Here is a 6995-nt window from a genome sequence, read left to right on the forward strand (position 1 = left end):
CATTTAATTAAGTGGTGAGCTTAACAACTGTGGTAACTCGTAACATTCTTCTAATGATGTCATGAACCTTTTGTATAATCTCAGAGCACGTAAATTTGGTGGCGTGAAAGCAATTTCGTATCTTGATTTCTGTAATCCACCCCAAAAAAATTTATCATCCCCTCCCCCGGGGGGATGTGATTGAAAGGCATTGGAATCCGGAACATAAAATGGAACCATAATAACAGGAAATGGGGAAAAATGATTTTTTTTCCCCCTCAAAAGATGGAATCTTGGGCAATAACCAACAATCTTCAGTTTATTAAGTACATATTTTGGTTAAGTGGTGAGAGCTCAAATAAGTTTGTTAGAATCTAAATAAGTGATCATGAAGCATGTTTATTTTGTTGGGTAATTTTTATAAAATACCGATGAATCATGATTTTATTTTTTCACTACATTTTATGCGTTTGAAAAATTCTGATCAAATCGATTTTTTTCAATCTACCCTTCCACACTCTTTCAGAAATCTCTCACCAAATGATTATTTTTGATAATATTTATATTAAATTCATGCCTTTTTGGTAATTATATATCCATAAATGATTTTAATAAATGAAAACTAATCATAATCACAACTCTCAAAGTTATAAAAAGAAAAAAAGCATATACAAATAGAAATTATAATTAACCAACATCACTTATAACTTGTGTTACTTATAAAATTTATGATTATCTAAAATCACAGTTGTTTATTGCTAATCTCAATCATAGTCCAACGAAAGTTTATCTTTAAAAACAATATGACCGGAAAAAAAAACGAGGCGAAAAAAGAATATATTAAAAACAATCTCATTATGCTTTTACACCCGGGGTAAAAAATCTCGTTAGTCTCCCCCAAATAGGAAGGTTGCCGGCCCAAAAGCGCACTGGAATGCCACCGGAGATATTTTCCCACATTTTCTCGTTAATTTTCCATATCACTCCCACCTCCCACCCACACTCTCACCCTCACTGTCGCTATCATCTCTCGTCCCTTTTCTTTTTTAAAAGGGGTTTCCCCGCCACGCCAGAAGGAATTCGCTTGAATTCTCCTGCCGGAGCCGAACCCTAATTTCCAGTGAAGCAAGCAGAATCTTCACAAAAACAACAAATACAATATGCCCAGAGAGATCATAACGCTTCAGGTTGGACAATGTGGGAACCAGATCGGCATGGAGTTCTGGAAGCAGCTCTGCCTCGAGCATGGCATCAGTAAAGACGGCATCCTCGAAGACTTCGCTACCCAGGTCCTTTTCTAGCCTTTCGTCTATGCCTTCTTGTGCTTGCTGTGTTGATGCGTTGAAGATAGGTGGATGATTCTGTGCTGGGCACAGTTGATGGTTCATATCTGAATGAAAATAAATTTAATATTTTGGCGCTATGACGGTTTCTGATAGCTGACACTTTAGCTAATTTTCTGGAGGACATTTGGTGGAAGGGAAAGAAATGGATTTTATAGTGACAAAATGAAAGATCAATTAATATCTTGAAAAGTTTTATTTCATTTGCCCCTATTTGGGGAAAACTTCTGGACTTCGGTCTATTTCTTTTTCTTCTGTGGCTTTAAATTATGACAGAGCCACTGAGTCTGCACCACAGCTAAGGGCGAGGGAGGAAAAATGGGGTTGGGGTTTTTTTTTGGGGGGGGGGGGGTGGTCAGATGGAGCTAGAGCGAGGCCTGGGGGTTTGCAGATGTCATGGGTAAATGAGTAGGCAGGTAAGGATGGGAAAATGGAAATAGGGGTGGCTCAAGTTCTGTCTGACCAACTAAAGATTCTAACTTACAGTATCAAGGTTTTTCAGTGAACGATCTGACAGTTGTGTTCATTTTAGTTGTCGAGGGTGTTGGCAAAAGATGCAGAGATTGGTGCACAACCGAAAGCAACAAATATGCATTATTATCTGACTAATCTATATTCTTATTTTGGTGAAAATGCTGCAGGGAGGTGATCGGAAAGATGTATTTTTCTATCAAGCTGATGATCAGCACTACATACCACGAGCTCTATTGATAGACTTGGAGCCAAGAGTTATCAATGGAATCCAGAACAGTGACTACCGAAATCTCTACAATCATGAAAACATCTTTGTATCAGATCATGGAGGGGGTGCCGGAAACAATTGGGCCAGTGGATATCATCAGGTTCTTTAATAGATTGTCCCATAATTAAGATGCGCATCATCCTTCAACAACATTAAATTTTCTGCAACAAAATCTACTTCCACCTCCAAAGTTTCCAGTAATTTGTGTGATGCTCATGAAAATCTACTACTGATTAGGTGTTTGGCACATCCATATAGAAAAATAATGTAAAATAATAACATATTTCTACTGTGGCATTTGGAATTTGTCATTTGCCTTTTTAAAGCTTAGAGGAAGATCTTTCCCTATTTGGTCCTAAAATCTGAATAGTTATGAGAGGTCTCTGTTTCTTTTTATGAATGCAAAATAACTTGTGGGGCTAATGTATTTGTTGCTTTCTGACCAGGGAAAGAATGTTGAAGAAGACATAATGGACATGATTGACAGGGAGGCAGATGGCAGTGACAGTCTTGAGGGTTTTGTTCTGTGCCATTCAATTGCTGGAGGAACTGGTTCAGGTTTAGTTACTCTCCTGCATCTTTTGTTTTCCATTTCTTCATTTCCTTTCTTTTTCTCTTGATGAGGAGTTTTGCATTTGGTCATTTGGTGCATTCATAGAATTACAACGTTGGCGACAGATCCTTTTAATTTGCACCTAGAGCATAGCTGTAGTATCCTAACCAAAATTAAGTTGTTCTAACACTCTGCGATATGGAGTTGCGCCTGTTGGCTTAACACCTCCAACTTAAGTTTAAAAGTGCTCTAATATACGTAGATGACTTGGATCTCTATCTAGCGTTGGGCAAGGTATTGAGAAGTTGGAAATTTGGGAATTTCTCAAATATTTCTTGCTCGTTTGGAATAAAGAATACTGACACAGACACGAGCCACAGTACTGACATTGATTTGGCAACATGACAAAGGCTGAAGTGTCCTTGTGAAATTTAAGGTGTTGCATACTTGCATTGTTTTTAATATCAGTGTGTGCATGCTGCAGACAGACACAACCCCTTTTTTAAAGTGTCCTTGTTTCATAGCTTTCTTGGGTTCCTTTTGTTACAAACAATAGTGCTTATGTTCCTAGTGCTTTTTTTTAATACTGATAAAGCCATACAGGTATGGGTTCATATTTGTTGGAGGCTCTAAATGATCGCTACAGCAAAAAGCTGGTTCAGACATATAGCGTGTTTCCTAACCAAATGGAGACAAGTGATGTGGTGGTCCAACCATACAATTCACTTTTGACACTTAAGCGGCTCACACTTAATGCAGATTGTGTTGTCGTTCTTGATAACACTGCACTAAATAGAATTGCTGTTGAGCGCCTTCATCTGTCAAACCCAACTTTTGCACAAACAAATTCCTTAGTTTCTACTGTGATGTCTGCTAGTACAACTACTCTTCGTTATCCAGGATACATGAATAATGACTTGGTTGGTCTTCTGGCCTCTTTGATTCCAACACCTAGATGCCATTTTCTAATGACAGGATATACGCCTTTGACAGTGGAACGCCAGGTGAGATGAATATATTATGTTTGTATTTGATAATTCTTTAGAGCATGATTTATGGAGCATTAAATGTTTTGTTTAAGACCCACTTGTGGCGAGTTTTGTTGCATTATTGTAAAAAATGATGAGCTGGAATGAGTCTATATTGGGATTACCAACTAATCTCTTTTTCAATGTCTTCTGCTGCCTCTCTTTTTTTCCCCCCTTTAATTTTATTGATGTGTGATTGTGCGTGTGCGTGCTGCAAATAAGTTGTGATTCTTCGTATTATATATCTGAAGAAATATTTGGAATCTTTGATGATATCCTGGCAGGCTAATGTAATTAGAAAGACCACAGTGCTTGATGTTATGAGAAGACTTCTGCAGGTACCATTACCACTTTAACATTTATCCATTTAAATGGCTTTTCATTCTGCTTATATTAATGATCCTGGCAGGCAAAGAATATTATGGTTTCTTCATATGCTCGTACAAAAGATGCTAGCCAAGCAAAATATATTTCAATTCTCAATATCATTCAAGGAGAGGTTGATCCAACTCAGGTAATGTTAGTTTTTTTTTTTTTTTGGGTGAGGAACCTCTATTCTAAAAGTTGCAGCAACTCATTTCACCTGCCTGCCTTTTTCTCTGGATATAATGCCTTGTCTCTTGTATTATTGAATCCTTCACATTGCACTTTATTGCTTGTTTGGAGCATGAATGGAAGCTACTGTTTCTTAGCTTGGCTGAATATGGCTTAAGTTTCATGCTATATCTTGAATCTTTTGATAGAGCATGAGTGCTGTGCTTCTGATTGATGAGTTTGAAATTCCTTGAAGTCATGCTTCCTTCAATTTCTGAGCAGTAAGCTCAAATATCGAGTAGATGACTTGAAGGTAGTGTTTGCTCTATAATTTCCCAAGTACTTGGAGATTTACGCAGGATAAAACAGTTCATAATTGATGTGTTGTTCATGTCCAATTATTGACTCCCCCGCCCCCACCCAATATAACTCTTGCCCAATCATTTTTGGGTAAATTTTAACTTCCATGGACCTGGTAATTATTGATTCCTGTTGAGTTGAACTGTTATGTCTTTTTGTGATCAAAGACTTGCATGCCTTTTTCTGATTGATATAAATTTTACAAACAACCCTTGTCTTGTACTAGCGGAGATCATTAATAGTGTATTTGTTTTTAGTTTTTGTCACATCACATCGCACTGTGTGGCTTCCCATGAAATGTTTGACCCCTTTTTTTTGTTTTCTGGTTAGTTAAACTTTTAACTGTGATACATCATTTTTCCTTTGGATTCAGGTTCACGAAAGTTTGCAGAGAATCCGTGAAAGAAAGCTTGTTAACTTTATTGAATGGGGTCCTGCAAGTATACAGGTGTCGCTTCTGTGGAAAAGAAACTGAAAGTAGTGGCATTTACGTAATCTTGTCTCCTACATGTGGTTATTCATGGTAGAAATTGATCTTATTTCCTTCTTTCATGTTTTGCACTTGTGGCAGGTTGCATTGTCTAGAAAGTCACCCTATGTTCAAACTGCACACAGGGTACGACTCTATCCTTCCACAATTTTTTTTTTTGGGGGTCAATTTCATATTTTGTTTCGCTGGGATAACATTGGATGTTGGTTCATGCTTCTCTTAAAAATGACTGCTATTCCTAGGGAAGATATTGAACAAATTAAGAATAGAGATAAATTTATGACCTGTACTGTCTCTGGTAGGTTAGCGGGCTTATGCTAGCAAGCCATACAAGCATCCGGCACCTTTTTAGCAAGTGTTTGAGCCAATATGAGAAGTTGAGAAAGAAACAAGCATTTCTTGACAACTACCGAAAGTTCCCTATGTTTGCTGTAAGTGGACCAACTTCATGACAACAATGCTGCATCTGTTGAGAACTTCCTGGACCTCATCTGATGTTAATTTTCAAAACAACCCCCGCCCCCCAAAAAAAAAAAAAATTGCACAGGATAATGACCTGTCAGAATTTGATGAATCGAGGGACGTTATTGAGAGTTTGGTTGATGAATACAAGGCCTGTGAATCCCCAGATTACATCAAATGGGGATGGAGGTAGGTGCTATTTTCATTCAACTTCTTCATTCTACTCATCTTGCGTGCTGCTAATTTTTTCCCCCTCGACTTATATAGGACCCAAACAATATGCTGACTGGAGAAGGCAACGCTTCAGGAGCGCTAGATCCAAATCAGTAGTGTAACATGCCAAGTAAGCTATGATGAGCTATGATGAGGCAGGCTATATATCTATACATACTGCATACTGACCTCATTGTCTGGGTCTCATTCCACCTTCTTTAACTCGTAGAAAGAATTGAGTATGAAAAGACGAGGAAAGTTTAACTGTAATTCTTGTTGAACTTTGGTTTGCTGGTTGAGTGTGCAAGTATGCTTTGTATTCTTTATTGGCTTGTGAACCAAGCATTGAAGTTAGGACGTTAGAACATACTACTCCGTGCAAATGTTCTATTTTATTTATTAATTTCCGCCTCCTCCCAGATCAAATCAAAGCCTAAATTATCTTTCGGATTGCCAAGTGATCAGTTTGAACCACTTATTGCAGGCACAATTGATAGAATGAGAGAATTGTGTCGAGACTCAAGGTTTTTGACGAGCTTTTGTATCAGATGCTCTGTGGTGCTGTATCCATTTCTTGTACCGCTACCCATCTGGACATCCATACATGCAAAGACTGAGTACAGGATCTCACTGTATTTACATTATAAGAGTGCAGAAGTTTGATTGATTGCTAGAATGTAGAGAATTAGAGGATCGGATTTAATTATTTGGGTGATTCTGCTTCTTGTGCGAGTGAATATTAGGTTGTTCAAATTCAGTAGAACGTATTGTTAGCTGTTTCCCCACGTGGAAAGGTGTAATACGTCATCTGGTGTATATCTTAACTTGTTATGAGTCTCCCAAACTGGCATTTGCTTCCACAAAAGGCGGCGATTGCTTCCCCACTATTGCTTGGCTGGTTATGGAGCAAGTATATGACTAGGAATTAGAAGAATTTTGTAAGATTGACATGCTTGTGTTTCATGTTAGAACTTGAGTGCTCTCAAAGGGATAATCAATGACTCGAAAAAACAAGTTAAGGTACATTCAGCACTCGAAAGTGTTTTCTTGAGTACATTCAGTATTTGAAGTAGTTGATTATACAATTTTAATCCTAAATTAATTTTTATTGTTCAACTCTAATAGAAATTTGACTTTGACTGTTAACTTTTGATAAAAATTATCCAGGTGTCAGCTAAATAAGACTGCTTACATAGCAATATGTATTTTTAATAATTTTTCCCTCAACCCCGAAGTCGCCAGACACGTTTATGCTGGAAATTTCAAATTATTCACCCGATTCGGTAGACGG

General features: G+C 37.7%; 1 pseudogene; it reads left to right on the top strand.

Moving 5' to 3' along the window:
* Nucleotides 1-931: 931 nt before the first annotated feature.
* Nucleotides 932-6567, top strand: LOC114727749 (tubulin gamma-1 chain-like; annotated as a pseudogene).
* The last annotated feature ends 428 nt before the right edge of the window (nucleotides 6568-6995 follow it).

This window comes from Neltuma alba, unplaced genomic scaffold (assembly GCF_004799145.2).
Source record: "Neltuma alba isolate B1F8T4 unplaced genomic scaffold, ASM479914v2 tig00012507_pilon, whole genome shotgun sequence".
NCBI classification, from domain to species: Eukaryota; Viridiplantae; Streptophyta; class Magnoliopsida; order Fabales; family Fabaceae; genus Neltuma; species Neltuma alba.